Genomic DNA, 19005 nt, shown 5'->3' on the forward strand with positions numbered 1-19005 from the left:
ATCACGCCAAGTGTTGGTGAGGATGTGGAGTAACCATCTCTCATCCTCTGATGGTGGGAGTATCAATTGGTGTAACCGCTTTGCAGATCTGTTTGGTAACATTTACCAAACCTGAAGACATGCGTCCTTCCACGACTCAAAAGTTCCACCCCAAGGTACACTGTCAAAAGAAATGTATTCATACACACATCAAAAGATTCGAACAGCAATGTGTACAGCAATATTAGTTTTAATAGCCAAAATTGGGAACCACCCAAAAGCCCAACCAAAGTAGAATGAATACATAAGTTGTGGTGTAGTCACACAGTGGAACACCATACAGCAATGAAAATGGATGGTGCGTGATTACACACAACAGTATAGACGAATCTCACAAATGTGTGCAGTGAGAGAAATCAGAATCCGAAGAGTATAAACTGTATGATCTTCCATTCATATGAAATACAAAAAGAGGCAAAACTAATCCACAGAGTCAGAAGGGAGCATAATGGTTATCTTCGTAAAGGGAGAGTGAGAGAAAGGAGCATGAGAAGTCTTCTGGGTACTGGGAACATTCTGTTTCTTGAACTGGGTTCTGTTTACATGTGTGGGTTCAGTTTGTGAAAACTCATTAAGCTATTTATCAATGATATGGGTACTTTTCTGTCTGCATATTATACTTAGGGTAAAAGTTTTTAAAAATGTAGTTTCCTGGGCTCCATCCCTCAGACTTACTGAGTCAAAACTGCTAGGAACAGAGCCTGGAAATCTGCATTTTAAACAAGATTCCCCCCCACCAACCCTAGAGATTTTAATGCCCCCTAATGTTCAAGAGCCATTTGTCTAGGAACCTTTTAAACAAAGACAGAAACGTAATTAAAATTATTTTTCTGAGATCCCATCAAGATGGCGGTATAAGCAGACTCTGAACTCATCTCCTCCCACAAACACAACTAGGTTTCAGCTATTTTTGGAAAACTTACCCTGGAGAGAAAACTGAAAACTGGATAAAAAGAACCCCCACAACAAGGGACAGTCCTGACTAAGGCAGAAGAGGCAGCAATTCCTGCTGGAGAGGAAAAAGCCACCTTTGGGAGCAGCAGAGCTTCTCAGCTGGCCAGGCGGGAGCCACCCTAAGGTACGCAGCCCTCCCTGGAGGAGTGAAGACTGGAGTGGGGCTGATACTGCTATAAGCATCCTTCGGACTCAGCCCAACTGAGATGGGGGTCTCATTGTCTAGCTTTGCTGGCTATTGACTGCAGCGAGGACACCCCCAGAAAAGCTATCAGTGGAAAGCTGAAAAGATCCGGGTCTGAAAGGGCCCACGCACAAACTCACCATTTCAGCAGCCTAAAATCACCAGAGAGAAGGCTGACAGTCCTTTATTGAAACGAGACTCACCTGGTGGGTTCTGGGGGCATCTTGGTGAGAGGAGGAACATCTCCGGAGAATGAGACATTGGTGGGGGCCATTGTTCTGAACTGGTCCAGGCGTGCTGACACGGACCCCAGTGGGCACCATTGAGGTTCATCCCTTGGCCTGTTAGCCCAGGGGTCTGCCACACCCACTAGAGCACAGATTTAATCTAGTTCAGCCAGGGCAGGCAACCTGTCCTAGGGACTGGCCCCACCTAACAGCAAGCCCTCAGGCTACTTTTCAGCCTGCATTGACTGAGTGCCTTGATCCTCTACAGGCAGGCAAGGGTGTCTCCCTCTGTGGGGCAGGGCCTGTGTGAGGACCAGGTGAACTGTGGGGGGCATTGGTGGAGAGGTGGGGGCCTCTGCAGTGTGGCATGAGGGTACACTCCAGGGGGTTGAGAAGTGTGCACGGACCAGGACTGTGTTGACAGTGTGTGTCAATGTCAATGTGGTCCTGTGGGGGGTGAGGCTTTTCAGCGGCAGAAGACCCATGCTTCACAAATAGCCATAAAAAGGAGCAGCCTCACCTTCCAAAGCCTGAAACAATTGAGTGCTCCATGACCAGGGCCAGCCCCACTCAGCTGTACTCCTAAGAGAACTGACAACAGCCTTGTGGGCCTGAGGCCTATAGCAACTGTAAGCCCCTGAGCCTAGCAACCAGCTACACTGGGTACCAACCCAATTAAGAGGAAATCTGCAATAGGAGTGTGCAGATAGACTTTGTGGCCAACGGTGCTGAGGCTCCCCAAACCGGATTTGCAAACAGCTGGCCAGGGAAGGAAAGACTAGACTCCCTGGGTACCTGCAGTGGCAGCAACCTTGCCACAGCAGAAGGACACAAGTAGTCCACAAATGGGTCACTCCTGGATCTTCTGGTCTGGTGATGAGAGGGAAGCACACTGCTGGGCCTCACACATAAGGCCACTTCTCCAAGATCAGGAGACACAGCCAACACACCTAACACATAGAAATAAGCACAGAGAAAGAGGCATAATGAGGAGACAAAGGAATACTTTCCAAGCAAGGGAACAGGACAAAACCCCAGAAAAAGGACTAAATGAAACAGAAACAAGCAACCTACTTGACAAAGAGTTCAAACAAAATATCACGAGGATGCTCAGAGGTATGGGGAGAAGACTGGATGAAGACACTGAGGACATCAGCAAAGACCTGGAAGATATTAAAAAAAAAACAATCAGACATGAAGAATACAATACTGGAAATGAGAAATTCACTAGAGGGACTCAATGGCAGAGTAGAGGATACAGAAGAACAGATCAGTGAGCTAGACAAAAGACTGGAGGAAATCACCCAAGTGGAACAGAAAAAAGAATTAGACAGAATGAAAACAGTCTAAGGGAACTCTGGGACAATATCAAGTGTGCTAACATTCGGATTATAGGTGTCCCAGAAGGAGAAGAGAGACACAAAGGGGCAGAAAATTTATTTGAAGAAATAATAGATGAAAATTTTCCTAATCTGAGGAAGGAAACAGACATCCAAGTTCAGGAAGCACAGAGAGCTCCAAACAAGATAAGCCCAAAGAGGCCCACACCAAGACATATTATACTTAAAATGTCCAAAATTAAAGATAAAGAGAGAATCCTAAAAGCAGCAAGAGAAAGGCCACAAGAGGCATAGAAAGGGAAGCCCATCAGGCTATCAGCAGACTTCTCAGCCGAGATCCTACAGGTGAGAAGAGAATGGCATGAAGTATTTAAAGTGCTAAAAGGAAAAAACCTACAGCCAAGAATACTCTATCCATCAAGGTTGTCATACAGAATGGAAGGAGAGATAAAGAGCTTCCCAGACAAGCAACAATTAAAGGAGTTTATCACCAAGAAACCAGTTCTACAAGAAATGCTGAAGGGACTTATTTAAGTGGGAAAGCAAGGACCACAAATAGAGATTTAAAAAAAACTATTATCAAATAAAACAAAACAACAACAACAAAAACCAGGAAATAAAGTCACTTGTAAAGGTAAAAATATAGTAAAGGTAGCAGATCAACTACCTGTGAAGATAATATGAAGGTTAAAAGACAAGCATACTAAAATCACCTATTTCAATAATAATAGGGTAATGGATAGACACACACTAAACAAGAGACTATATATGATTTGAAAAACATAAAGTGTGGGAAGAGGGGAGTGAAAAAGTAGAGCTTTTAGAAAGAGGTCAAGCTAAAGAGTCTATCTACTTGATATAGACTGTTATATGCATAGAATATTAAATAGTATCCTCATGGTAATCACAAATCAGAAACCTATAATAAGCAAGCAAAAAAGTAAGACAAAAGAAATCAAGCATATTACTAAAGAAAGCCATCAAACCACAAGGGAAGAGAGCAAGAGACAAAGACAGGAACAGAGAAGAACTACTAAAACACCTGGAAAAAAAGTAACAAAATAGCAATAAATACATATTTATGAATAGCTACTTTAAACATCAGTGGACTAAATGCTCCAATCAAATGCCATAGGGTGGCCAATTGGATAAAAAAACAAGACCCATGTGTATGCTGCATACAAGAGACACACTTCAGACCTTTATAAAGACACTCACAAACTGAAAGTGAAAGGATGGAAAAAGATATTCCATGCAAATGGCAAAGAAAAGAAAGCGGGAGTAGTCATACTTATATCAGACTTTAAAACAAAAGCTGTAACAAGAGACAAAGATGGGAACTACATAATGATAAAGGGAACAGTCCAACAAGAAAATATAATGCTTGTAAATAGCTATGCACCCAACATACGAACACCTAAATATATAAAACGTCTATTAAAAGATATAAAAGGAAAAATAGACAGTAACACAATAATAGTAGGGGACTTTAACACTCCACTTACACCAATGGATAGATCATCCAAACAGAAGATCAATAAGGACACACTGGCCTTAAAGGACACATTACAGCAGATGGACTTAGTAGATATATACAGAACATTCCATCCAAAAACCACAGAATACACATTCTTTTCAAATGCACATGGAACATTCTCCAGGATTGATCATATATTAGGCCACAAAACAAGTCTCAATAAATTTAAGCAGATTGAAATAATACCATGCATCTTTTCTGACCATGAAGGTATGAAACTAGAAATCAACAACAGGAAAAAACCCAGAAAAGCCACAAAAATGTGGAGATTAAACAAAATGCTACTGAACAACAATTGGTCAATGAAGAAATCAAAGGAGAAATCAAAAAATTCCTGAAGACAAATGAAAAGGAAAATATGACATGCCAAAATCTGTGGGATACAGCAAAAGCGGTTCTACGAGGGAAGTTTATAGCAATTCAGGCCTACCTCAACAAAGAAGAAAAATCCCAAATAGACAATCTAAAAGTGCATCTAAAGGTCCTGGAAAAAGAACAACAAAGCCCTAAATCAGCAGAAGGAAGGAAATAATAAAAATCAGAGCAGAAATAAATGAAATAGAGACTAAAAAAAACATAGAAAAAATTAAGGAAACCAAGAGCTGGTTCTTTGAAATGATAAACAAAATTGACAAACCCTTAGCTAGACTCACCAAGAAAAAAAGAGAGAAGGCTCAAATAAATAAAATCAGAAATGAAAGAGGAGAGATTACAATGGACACCTGAGAAATGCAAAAGATAATAAGAGAATACTATGAAAAGCTATACGCCAACAAATTGGATAATCTAGAAGAAATGGATAAATTCTTAGAAACATACAACCTTCCAAAACTGGATCAAGAAGAAGTAGAAAATTTGAATAGACTGATCACCAGTAAGGAGATCGAAACAGCAATCAAAAACCTCCCAAAAAATAAAAGTCCAGGACCAGATGGCTTCCCTGGTGAATTCTACCAAACATTCAAAGAAGACTTAATACCTATCCTTCTCAAATCTTCCAAAGAATTGAAAAGGAGGGGAGGCTTCCTAACTCATTCTACGAAGCCAACATTATCCTGATACCAAAACCAGACAAGGACAACACAAAAAAAGAAAATTACAGGCCAATATCACTGATGAACATCAATGCAAAAATCCTCAACAAAATACTAGCAAATTGAATACAACAATATATTAAAAAGATCATACATCATGATCAAGTGGGTTTTATTCCAGGGATGCAGGGATAGTTCAACATCTGCAAATCTATCAATGAGATACACCACATTAACAAAATGAAGAATAAAAATCACATGATCATCTCGAGATGCAGAGAAAGCGTTTGACAAGATACATCATCCATTTATGATAAAAATTCTAAATAAAATGAGTATAGAAGGAAAGTACCTCAACATAATAAAGGCCATATGTGACAAACCCACAGCAGATATCATGCTCAACGGAGAAAAACTGAAAGCCATCCCTCTAAGAACAGGAACCAAACAAGGATGCCCAATGTCACCACTCTTATTTAACATAGTATTGCAAGTCCTAGCCACAGCAATCAGGCAAGAAAAAGAAATAAAAGGGATCCACATCGGACAAGAAGAAATGAAACTGTCACTCTTTGCAGATGACATGATTTTATATCTAGAAAACCTTAAAGATTCCACTAAAAAACTTTTAGAAACAATAAAGGAATACAGTCAAGTTGTGGGGTACAAAATCGATGTACAAAAAGCAGTTGCATTTCTATACACTAACAATGAAGCAGCAGAAAGGGAAATTAAGGGGCCAGCCCAGTGGCGCAGTGGTTAAGTGTGCACGTTCCGCTTCTCAGCGGCCTGGGGTGCGCCGGTTCGGATCCCGGGTATGGACATGACACCACTTGGCACACCATGCTGTGGTAGGCATCCCACCTACATAAGGTAGAGGAAGATGGGCACGGATGTTAGCTCAGGGCCAGTCTTCCTCAGCAAAAAGAGGAGGATTGGCAGTAGTTAGCTCAGGGCTAATCTAATCTTCCTTGAAAAAAAAAGAAAAAAAAGAAAGGGAAATTAAGAATACAATCCCATTTACAATTGCAACAAAAAGAATAAAATACTTAGGAGTAAACTTAACCAAAGAGGTGAAAGATCTGTACACCAAAAACTATAAAACACTGTTGAAAGAAATCCAAGAAGAAACAAAGAAATGAAAGATATTCCATGCTCTTGGATTGGAAGAATTAACATTGTTAAAATGTCCATACTTCCTAAAGCAATCTATAGATTCAAGGCAATCCCTATCAAAGCTCCAACAACATTTTTCACAGAAATAGAACAAAGAATCCTAAAGTTTATATGGAACAACAAAAGACCCTGAATAGCCAAAGGATTCCTGAGAAAAAAGAACAAAGCTGGAGGTATCACACTCCCTGATTTCAAAATATACTACAAAGCCATAGTAACCAAAAAAGCATGGTACTGGCACAGAAACAGACACACAGATCCATGGAACAGAATCGAGAGCCCAGAAAGAAACCCACACATTTACAGACAGCTAATATTCGACAAGGGAGCCAAGAGCATACGATGGAGAAAGGAGAGTCTCTTCAATAAACGGTGTTGGGAAAACTGGACAGCCACATGCAAAAGAATGAAAGTAGACCATTCCCTTACACCATGCACAAAAATCAACTCAAAATGGATTAAAGACTTGAATGTAAGACCTGAAACCATGAAACTTCTAGAAGAAACCATAGGCAGTACACTCTTCAACATTGGTCTTAGCAGCATATTTTCAAATACCATGTCTGACTGGGTAAGGGAAACAAAAGAAAAAATGAACAAATGGGACTACATCAAACTAAAAAGGCTTCTGCACAGCAAAGGAAACCATCAGCAAAACGAAAAGACAACCTAACAATTTGGAGAAGATATTTGCAAACCATATATCAGATAAGGGGTTAATATCCAAACTATGCAAAGAACTCATACAGCTCAACAACAAAAAAACCAACAATCCAATTAGAAAATGGGAAAAAGATCTGAACAGAGATTTCTCCAAAGAAGATAGATGAATGGCCAACAGGCATATGAAAAGATGCTCAACATCATTAGCTATCAGGGAAATGCAAATCAAAACTACAATGAGGTATCACCTCACTCCAGTCAGAATGGCTATAATTAACAAGACAGGAAACAACAAATATTGGAGAGGATGTGGAGAGAAGGGAACACTTGTTCACTGCTGGTGGGAGTGCAAACTGGTGCAGCCACTATGGAAAGCAGTATGGAGTATCTTCAGGAAATTAAGGATAGATCTACCATATGATCCAGATATCCCACTGCTGGGTATTTATCCAAAGAACTTGAAAACGCAAAGGCATAAAGATACCTGCACCCCTATGTTCCTTGCAGCATTATACACAATAGCCAAGACTTGGAAGCAACCTAGGTGCCCGTCAAGGGATGAATGGATAAAGAAGATGTGGTATTTATACACAATGGACTACTACTCAGCCATAAGAAATGACGAAATCCGGCCATTTGTGACATGGATGGACCTTGAGGGTATTATGCTGTGTGAAATAAGTCAGAGGGAGAAAGTCAAATACCGTATGATCTCACTCATAAGTAGAAGATAAAAACAACGACAAACAAACACATAGCAACAGAGATTTGATTGGTGGTTACCATAGGGGAAGGGGGAAGGGGGGAGGGCAAAAGGGGTGATTAGGCTCACATGTGAGGGGATGGACTATAATTAGTTTTTGGGTGGTGAACATGATGTAATCTACACAGAATTCAAAACATATTATGATGTACATCCAAAAGCTGTATAATGTTATAACCCAATGTTATTGCAATTAAAAAAAAATAAAAAAATTATTTTTCTAAAATGAGTAAATATTTATAAAACTAAAACATCTTAACAGCCTTGTTAGTAACTAGTCTTCTGGTAACATAAAAATGTGATCCGATACAAAATCTCCATATTTTGGCACATGTTCTGTTTTGTTTTGATATTACTTGTTTTCGCTGTTGAGGGAAAAGATGGTACTCTTAAACTCGTGTCTGATTTTATGGCCAAAAAAAATTAATGTGAATATATTGATAACTCATGTGTTGCACATGGAACAAATTCAGGAAGGAATTGACTTGCATCATTTGCAAAAGAGGTGTGTGTTAATAGAATACTCTTCATTGAATAAAAAGAAAGAATTTGAACTGAAATTGAAATAACAATATATATCAGTGTATTTTATAGGTGACATCTATTCATACATTTCCAACCTACGGATACTCTGTTTCTAAATTATCACAGTAGTTAGCTTTTGTTTTATTCCCGTTTTATACCTGAATAAAGTCTTTTTCTACTTTTCTACTTTTGTGTATTTCTAATACAGAATGTTCAAATTAAGGAATGCAAGCATAATAAATTCTCATGTGAATATATTTGCATTCTCCATATGCACCACAAAATTATATAAGCAATGGTTAGATACCCTTCTCATCGTTCACTTGTTTAGTACCTTGAGATGTTTCTTTTGTGTTTCTCTTATCATCTAGGAAAAAAGAAGGGGTAATTAAATCTAGAATGCCCAGAGAAGTCTTCATTTCTAGGTAAGTCTCACTGAACCATGGCTCCAAGGATTTTTAAACTGCATTCAAACTTGAGGACACCTGTTCTGAAAATTTCCATAGCTGATTGACTCGCAAGAATCCCTTCAAAAATCTTTGACAAGTGCTAGGAGGAGGGAAGACCCAAAGAATAGGAGTCAGTACCCATTTTAGACGGCAGGAAATATTAATTTTACAAGTACTGTAGCAGTGTTAGCAGCAGAAAAACAAAAAACACAAGTATTGTAAAAATAAGGCATGACAAGTCTATCTTTCTACCTTAAGATTCTTCTGCTTTCTCTGATATTGGTTGTGCTGACTGAGGGCAGGTCCATGTGCAATGAAGGCAGACAAGCAGGTGCAGGATCCACATCTAAATTGTGAAAACCAGAGAGTTCTGTGGTACTCATGTCCAGGCAGCAAGCCAACTCATCTCTGAACTGAAGTGACTCACAGGAATAACACGAAGCCAGAATTTTCATCAGGAAGAAACCTCGGTTCTGCTCCAGCATACAAATAGTGATCAACTGTGTGTATTGGGGGTAGGGGAGTGTATACAAGACAAATATAAAATTTTACAAATGCTCTGAAGAAATGAAAATGGTAAAGTGATCAAGAATAATAAATGTTGGGTTTATAATTTTATAGGTATCTGAAAAATTATCTTCATCTAGGCAGGACTTGATAGGATTGTGTAGGAGAAAAGGAAAAAGCTCTCTGGATTCAGGAAATTTGGATTCAATTCCCGGGTTTAAATCCCAACTTAACCACTTACTGCGACCTCCCTGCACCTCAGTTCCCTTGCCCGTAAAATGAGAAAAATACGATTTACTGCATTGGGCCATATCTGAGATCAGATAGGGAACTAGCCTAATTAAAGAGCATTATAAAGGGGATTGGGAAACAGTATAGCCTTACTTTGTCCGTATCGTAATGCACTGCTAATAAAATGTTGTTCCAGAAGCCTATGCACTAACGGCCTCTGTTGTTTTTTGTTGAGTTTATGATAGTTTACAACATTGTGAAGTTTCAGTTGTACGTTATTATTTGTCAGTCACCATACAGGTGCACCCCTTCACCCTTTGTGCCCCTTCCCCCTGGTAACCACTAATCTGTTCACTTTGCCCGTGTGTTTATTTATCTTCCACATATGAGTGAGTGGAGTCATACAGTATTTGTCTTTCTCTATCTGCCTTATTTCTCTTAACATAGAACCCTCAAGGTCCACCCATGTTGTTGAGAATGGGATGATTTTGTCATTTTTTATGGCTGAGTAGTAAGTATTCCATTGTATACATGTACCATATCTTCTTCATCTTAACTGCCTCTATTTTTATATTACAGTGGCAAAATTGTATTTCTGCTTTCAAAACCTTGATGACAAGGAGCATGAAGTCTTTCAAGAAAAAGATCTGGAATATTTGAATCATCATGGCACTGTTTGCCAATTACAATGAAATTTTTTTTTCCTATTCCTCCATTTACTAAATCTGAACCGTTCTCAACAAGATTCCAGATAACTTAAACTTTCAGTCCTAGATCATCAGCCCTGTCGTGACTATACAAATTTTCTACGCAGCCTCAGCCATGTTTTGCCACATCTACCACATCCTAAAATTCTTCCCAATCACTGGCAGCCTCAGACCCCAACAGGGCTTCCCCCACTGGGTCACCTCGAGGTTCTTTCATCTCTGTGTGCCCTAACTGGTGTTTCCCTCTGAAAAATAGCATGTTTTAATGAGTTTACTAAATAAAATGGTTTGTTGTATTATATCATGCCATTGATACCTGTAATTGTAATGACATTACCCATTTCGTTACAGTATTCAGGAAATGATTTGATAAGAATGACAATTTATGAAGGGAGGAAAGATGGAAAAGAAATACATCTCACAGAATAAGCCTGGTGTTTACATTAGAGTGTTTACATTTGTTGTCTTTGTAGCTTCTAATCTGATCTATGTCTTAAAGAGTAAAGTAATTTAAAGTGATTAAGGAAGGATTCTAAAATCTGGAGATGTGTAATTATTAATATGCAGCCAAAAAGTTTTCAGGTATACCATATTGCAAGACATGCAATTACAAAATCATTATTCATTAATTCAACAAAAACTTATCAGGTGTCTATCGAACATGCTACGCACCGAGTCATTTCCATTTCTTCAAAGACAGCACATTCTTGGATCAGAAGCAGAGGTTTCCTATAAAGATTTCTTAGGTGCTAATTTATGCAGCACAGCGAGGGTAAAATACTGTGACTAGAAGCGTGGACTCCGGCAGACTCCGGTTTATATTCCAACTCCAAACTCTACCAGCCGTGTGATTTGGGATCCAATTACTTCACTGCAGAGGCTCCAGTGTCCTTATCTGTTTATTGTAGATAACAAAAAATACCAGCCTCAGAAATTTTTAGAATTAAATGTGACAATGCACAATCTCTAGAACATGGTGAGCACACCACACATTTTTTTTAACAAAAGGTGGAAGAGTAACTTTTACCCTTGCAGCTCCGGAGAACGTGCTGTGCCCTTGCTGGTGGGGCCACAGAGGAGAGCGGACTCCGGCTCTGCAACTCCGACGACCCTTTGCCAGCAGCCATTCTTATCCATTTAAAATAGCTTAGAGACCTCAGTGTGAAATAGTCCTAGCACGCCAAACTTTCCATCTCTCCCCCAGCACAATTACCTGCGAAGGAAATCATCTCCTCATCCCGTAACTCCATTATGAAAAAGAAACTCAACAAACCCCGCCCCGTGCCCATCCGCCAACAAGAGGTGCCAGTTCCCTGCTGAGAAACTGTGTGCTTTTGCATCCGTGTCTGCCAATAAAATGAATAACACTTCCCATTTAGGTAGTTCTCTGTGAACTTCTGCATACTATAACATATTACAATTTACCAAACCACTAACGTATGCAGAATATGCGTTTAATTGAAGACTTCTGTCTATCATCTTTTGAGCCAGCACACTAAACTACAAATTAAATGTGTTGTTTATAAGGAACCATTAGCTGTATGTTAGTGAATTTCATTGAACTTGGCCTACTTCTCAAAACCTCCCAGGGATTACTATTCATCCTCAGGAAGAGATGGGAATTTGCCGCGTTTCCCCATGCTCCCCAACTCACCTGGGTGAAGATTAAGCCGACAGGGGGATGGGATGGGGAAGTGGTATGTACAGTACAGATACCCAAGTGGCAGCCAGGCCTGGGCTGATCACCCCCGATCAAGTCCAATTCCGTTCTCTAGGTCCCCAAGAAATTGAGGAGGAGGGGCGTGGCAAATAAAGGTGTCCAACAGGGAAGAAGGTCATGTTCAAGCAAATAAATCAAGGAATGACAGTGAAAATCTAAAATAATGCCCAATATGTAGCCTACAGATCTTCATAGCAGTGTTGATTTGTATAGCAAAAACCTGAAAACTGCATAAACTGAAAATAGAGGGGTTTGATTAAACATTTTGTAAAGCTACAGAGCAGTATACCATAGCATGGCAGATACTCATTATCTGTTACTACATGAAAAGAGCAGTTACAGGACACTGAGAACAGTAGAGCATTTTTTTATTCTTTAAAAATAAATATATTTATGCAACCCAGGTACATTCAAATTCCCTAAACTCCATGGCCACCAATGGAAATAACAATAGTTGAAATTTCTATTCTGTTAGATTGTCAAGAAGTCTAGATTTGTTTTTACCAGTTTCCCTTCCATCTGGGGGTTGCTCGGTAATATAAAACATTTCACAAATGACTCCTGACTGCTGCTCTGGGCTCTTCTGCTGATCCCTTCTTGCCACTTCACAGCCGGTTTCTCCAGGCTGCAGCAGCAGCACTTCCTGTACTCATCAACAAGCGCATCACCAACACGCTTCCCATGGACCAGCTACTGTCCTCAGCACTTGTTTTATTTTTTTATTTTTATTTTTCCTTTCTAGGAATATTAGCCCTGAGCTAACATCTGCCGCCAATCCTCCTCTTCTGCTGAGGAAGACTGGCCCTGAGCTAACAACCATGCCATTCTTCCTCTACTTTATATGTGGGACGCCTGCCACAGCATGGCTTGCCATGTGGTGCGTAAGTCCGCACCAGGGATCCGAACTGGCGAACCCTGGGCTGCAGGAGTGGAATGTGTGAACTTAACCACTGTGCCACTGGACCAGCCCTTTCCGTAGCACTCTATGTTTACTCTTCACAAAGTCCTATGAGAATGGTATTGTTATTAACATTGTTTTACAGATGAGTGAGTCTACAAAGGCTTGTGTAACTTGGTCACACAACCGGAAAATGGCTGAGTCAGGATTCAGAGGTGTTCTGGCTCAAAGGCTTTGCTCTTATCTAAGAAGCTATCACGTCTTCCCCAATTCCCCAGTGCACAGGAACTAGGTGGTAACATTTAATAAAATGTGACTGCAGGCTGGGGAAGAATAGGAGGGAGTTGAAGAAAACAAAACGGAGTTTGGGACTTCATAGCTCCTCGGTAGCCAGCATAATCCTTACGCTACAACCTCACGATATGTCCCAGGGCCTCGCCCACATCCCCTGCCCCTACACACACACACACACACACACACACACACACACACACACGCACACACAGCCCTCAGAGGTGATTGTGCTGACCACAGTGTACACACAAAACCATTGTGTTTCCAGTATCCTCAGTCCAGGCCACCTCCACCTTCTCCGGGATCAGACAGAGGGTGGCTCTCTGCTGATACTTCAGACTGGCCTGCCAGTCAGCGGATGAATTATTGGATGAAGGCTCTGGGGAAGAATCCTTCCTTGCCTCTTTCAGCTTTTGGTGGCATCAGGTGTCCCATAGCTTACCCCCAATCTCTGCCTCTGTTTCCACATGGCCTTCTCTATCTCTTTGTGTATCCCTTCTGAGAGTTCCTTATGAGGATAGTTGTCAGTGGATTTAGAACCCACCCAGATAATCCAGCATGATCTTATCACGATATCTTCAACGTCATTTCACGTATAAAGACCATTTTCCCAAATAAGGTCATAGTTGCAGGTTCCAGGGGATTGGATTATGGACACATCTTTTGTGGGGCCACCATTCCATCCAGTTTAAGATGTTTGAAGGGTCATGGGTCTTTTAAACAGGAGAGTGTGGCAGGGGAATCAGTGCATGTGTACGTGCATGTGTGCGCGTGTGTAAAAGAGTTAGAAGTAACCATAGAGCGTGTTTCTAGCATTTCCAGTCGAAACCCAGCAAACATGAGCAAGTGCTCCAGGGTCACACAGAGAGCTGGCGGCAGAACTGGTCCCATGTTTAGAGGAACTGAGAGCAGTGTTGAATCATCAGCCTGAGCGTGCTGCCGGCTCTGCACAATTCAGACTTAGACAAATGAGCTATTTGTTTCTCACACTTCTGTTCCCTCATCTGAACAAAAGAGAAAGATAACGGAAACATTTTTCTGAGTTCCTTGGGGAAATTTAGGATGGACGAACTTACTTTAGATCACCAACCAACAAAACAGAAAAGGGGAGATGATACGTTTACTTTTTCCAGCTTGTGGATCTAATTACAATCAATTCCCATCAAGTGCTCTCCCTAAAATGAGCTTCATCCCTCTTGGAACTCAGAATGGAGTGCTTCTGAAGTGTCCTGGCTCTGAGAAGAGAGATTTCATTCGTTGGAAGAAGTGTGATACAGTTGATGTTTAAGTGTTCACAAAAATAGTTGAAAGAACATTCTGTCGTTTGCATATCCACCTTAGATATTTTACAGGTATTAAGAGGTTAGGGTGATAGCTTGTTTCTGATTTTTAAAACAATTTTAAGGAAAATTACTATTGAATGTGAATAGAGAAAAGGCGGAAAAGGAGCATTAAGTGCCCATTTAAGAAATCTGATGATTGTATAATATCTAAACTTGTCAAAAGATACATCAGGTGCTTCTTTTGGGAAAGCGAGAGGGGAGTCAAGATCATTTTCCAATTGATGTTGCTAATCCAACTCTGTCTATTCTCTTCTCTCCTAAAGAGAGTTTTCTTCCAGTCACAAGGGTTCAGGGCCTTCTTCACCATGAGGTGGCAGCAACACGCCGTGCACAGACTTGGCTGTGGCCAGGGCAGCTGGGGCAGGCAGGAGCCTGAACAAAAGGCAGGAACTGCTGGGACCATTCAGTTTGCTAAACTAATAATCCCCTTAGAAGGTAAAAACCAACGAAAGCTTATGTATAGCCCTTACAATAAGATACTCTGGATAAACTGGAACGCCTGCAATAGATTTTTTCCACTAGTGGAACTGATGCTCCACGTCTTGGCATGGCCATTTACTAGCAACCATCTTCAGTTTTCTCTTCCTTAAAGTTAAGCCGTAAATACTTATACTATTACATGCCAGGATAAGCAGAGTGAACAATTAAAATGATTCCTACCAAAATCCCTTGCAAACTCAAAAGTGCTAGAGAAAAATGGGCTAGAGAAAAATGACACAGTTATTATTCTAGGATGACAATGTTTAGAAGCATGTTTCTCAGTCCTGTGTGTACCGAAGAATTACTTGAGGATTTCTGTTTTCTGACAGGCTCTACAGATATATAGGTAGAATTCACCCTCTGCTATGGTTCAATAAATATTTACTGAATGCATAAATGGATGATGAGTGAATACACAGGACAAGCAGGGGGCTGGCAAGAATGAAGTGTACTGCTCAGAGACAGACACTTCTGGCTGGACAACACACTGGTGGGAAGAAGGCAGAGGGAGACTTCCAGCAGTGGCAGCCACTGTGCTTCCAAAAAAGTTGGAGTCACCCTGAAGGACCTGCACACTAAGAGACCACCTGCAGAAATCAGCAGATTGAGGGTTCTCCCCGAGAATACTGAGTTGATTAATAGCTGGTGCCAGGACTCTATCCCCAAGTTGAAGAGGCAGCTCCTACCTCTAATCTATGGCTGGTAACCCTATGGTAAATGTTAGCATCCTAGCCCTAGGATTTTCTAAGTATTTGCTTTCTTTTTTTTTTTTTTAATTAATTAATTATTTTTTGAGGAAGATTAGCCCTGAGCTAACATCTGCTGCCAATCCTACTCTTTTTGCTGAGGAAGATGCCCTGAGCTAACATCCGTGCCATCTTCGTTGACTTTCTATGTGGGATGCCTACCACAGCATGGCGTGCCAAACGGTGCCATGTCCGTTCCCGGGATCCGAACCGGCGAACCCCAGGCCACTGGAGCAGAACGTGCGAACTTAACCACTGTGCCACCAGGCTGGCACCAGTGTTTGCTTTCTTTGAAGGCAATACGATTGGTCCCTGTGTGGTTATGGGCCAGAGGAGGACTCCAGGGTGTAGCCCAGGGCGACCTCTGCCCATGATGGTACCAGCATCCCTTGGGATAAGGTTCATAGCCCAGGCTGAACATCAGATGCACCTAAGGAGCTTTGCAAAAATTCCATAGACTCTGAAACAGAGCCTGCAATTTGCGCTTTAAAAAGCTTTCCCTGGTAGGTTGATGCAGAGCCAGAGTTGAGAAAAGCAGCTGTGGAGCCAGGCCTCCAGCAAAGACCTAATCTACAGCCAGAGGACATTGACTGCCCTCTGGCACCCAGCAACCAGTTCCCTTTTAGTGCTGGGTTCACACAGCGCCTGATTTTTCAGTACCTCCACGGTGGCCTCAAATGTTACAGCGCTGGAAGCAGACTCGACAGCTCAGCTGCTCATTTATGGCCAGCTGGGCATCCTTTTCTTATTTGTGGCATAATAATGTTAATAGCTAACATTAACCGAACAATTACCATGTTCTAGACTGTGCCAAGCAACGTATATGCATGTATTACAACCGTGCTGTGAAGTAGGAACTATTATTACACCTATTTTACAAATGAGAAAATTGAGGCTTAGAGAGAAGTCTTGGAGGGACTGCCTAGCTTAGAAGTGGCAGTCATGACAAGAATGAGTTGTTGGAAACCAAAGCTTGTGTTCAGCCAAACCTCCTCCAGAACACATATTTCTGTTAGCTATGATGGAGGGCCTCATGGAAGAACCTGACTGATAAATACCTGATTAAATTAAATATAAATATAGTCTACTATTCAAACAAAATCTAATGAAGTTTGGAAGCAATAATATTGGAAAGTGTAATAATTATTGTCGTGTCTAGTTCTAGCAGGAAATAAATGGTATCTTCAAGCTGAGTTACTGAAAAGAGTTTAATAGACTATTTACAAATCCGTGGACAGGATTTCTAAAAAGCAACAAGAAATAGTCTAGTACCCTGGAGCTAATAAGTCGTGGGAAAGAGGGAACATTTACTGGGAGAGAGAGAGAGAGGGAGGGAGGAAGAGAGAAAGAGAGAGAGAGAGAGCACGCTGGAGGGAGAGGGCCTCGTGACAGTGGCTGTGGCCTCTGGTAGAGGGACCCACAGGGAGGCGCCTGGGGAATAAATCCTCATCCTGTCTCTTTACCTCTTCCGCCTTCAGACCCCCTGCTTATGACACCTCTTGGCCAAAACCCAGCCTGAGGACAAGAGAGCCCACTGACTAATGTAGTCAGTTAGCCTACCCTGGGGACAGAGCAGAGTGAGAGGGGGCCTTGGAGAGTAGACAGGTGATATCCTGAAGACTTGTGTGAACTTAAAATATGTCTGTGGCTATTTGGGTTGGAAATTAAAAGTATTGCACTCCAAACTAATGATTACCAATCACAAATAAACAAAACTATCCCAGTGAGTACCTATTATGATGTGAGTTTTACTGATTAGCTTATTCAACCTTTAAAACAACCCCTTAAGACATGCCTTATTTACTGAGGTCCTGAAAAACGTACCAACGTGCTCAAGGTGTATGGCTGGTACCTGGCCAAGCTCAGACCCAAACGTCAATGTTTATGGGTTTTTTCACCATAAAACACTGAAAATGAACCAAACTGAGAATGACTAAGCAAATCATTTTATATAGAAAGACTTAGAAGGAAGAGAAGAAAAAATATAGTTAATATTTTTAAATGAATCATTAATATTTAAGTTCTTATAACATGATCATTCAAATATAAAAAAGTTTATGTTGCTGAGTTTTCTCTCATTTTTCTCTTTAAAAGAAACTATTCCAACCTAATAGTGTACCTGAAAAAGTTAATAATTTGTTTATCTTGATCAATCATTTTAGATTCACCTAATTTGTCTCGCTGATGTTCACATCTCCACTGCAGGGGATGGAGAAAGGCAGGGAACAGAATCTGCATTTACACGGTGGCTGTGTTTTAGCAGGAATTCAAGTTGGGCTTGAAGCTGGGATCCCAAAGGAAACGGAATAGGCAAAATATGGTGTGACCATGGCATGACTCAGACTACATTAAAATGACCTGATACTTTTCCGAAAGTACCAGTAGTAGAAGCCATCTGGAGCCAGCACACTTTGTAGGCGCAGTACCATCTCAATCCAGGAGCCTCAATTAGTTTGTTAGTTGGATTGACGAGCTTTCCCCTCATGTGGTTCAAAGTCAGAGTGGAAACAAGGGGACAAGTCTGGGGAGGTAGATGTAGGAAAGGCCCAAAGCCCAAAACATTTCAAAGGGGGAGCTCTACTTTGGGAACCCAGAGCTGCATGAGACAATCTAGTGGGGAGACAAGGCAAAGACTGATGAAACAGAGATTCATGACTAAATATGCATAATTACGCCTGGGACTAGCCACAGGCAAGAGGCATTCCATGGGATTGCGTGTCTTCAAGGCCAGGCTAAACTCCGGTGCCCTTGCCTTCTGAATTAATGCAACATTCTTTGTTTAATTTAACATTAGCTGCTTATATTCTTACTAAATTTTTCATGTGACTATGCCTTAAATTTTCTACCATACTGTAAATGTGTCTTTTATTTTGCACATAGTATGATATTGAGCCAGTGTTAAGAGAATGGACATCCAGATGAATAAGTGGAATGAAGGAATGATGGTGAAGAGGCTTGGCAGAGAAGGGCAGAGATGGGAGGGGTGTGAGGGAGCACCTGAGATGGTGATCACATTGCACTTCACAGCTCCTTTCGGATGACTTCTCAGTCAGACAACTCCAATTTCCTGGTTTTCTTCTTTTGTTAAAATGCATGTAACTCTTCTCTCAGAGCCTACTGACCGGAAGCAGCTCATATTCCTCAACCGCTGTCCTTCACTCCAAGACTGTCCTCTGCTGCATTCCTCT

The 19005-nt window shown here is 41.0% G+C and overlaps 1 long non-coding RNA gene across 2 annotated transcripts; it reads right to left on the minus strand.

Moving 5' to 3' along the window:
* Positions 1 to 211: 211 nt before the first annotated feature.
* On the minus strand, positions 212 to 11605 carry LOC138923613 (uncharacterized). 2 transcript variants are annotated; one of them, XR_011437485.1, is made up of 5 exons: positions 11364 to 11563; positions 11009 to 11231; positions 9144 to 9237; positions 2479 to 2567; positions 212 to 2354 (listed from the first exon to the last, which is right to left on the minus strand). It is a non-coding gene; the product is annotated as an uncharacterized lncRNA (long non-coding RNA). The 2 variants fall into 2 exon arrangements; XR_011437484.1 differs by having other exon boundaries at positions 214 to 2354; positions 11550 to 11605.
* Between the last annotated feature and the right edge of the window lie 7400 nt (positions 11606 to 19005).

This window comes from Equus caballus, chromosome 3, assembly GCF_041296265.1.
Source record: "Equus caballus isolate H_3958 breed thoroughbred chromosome 3, TB-T2T, whole genome shotgun sequence".
Classification (NCBI taxonomy): Eukaryota; Metazoa; Chordata; class Mammalia; order Perissodactyla; family Equidae; genus Equus; species Equus caballus.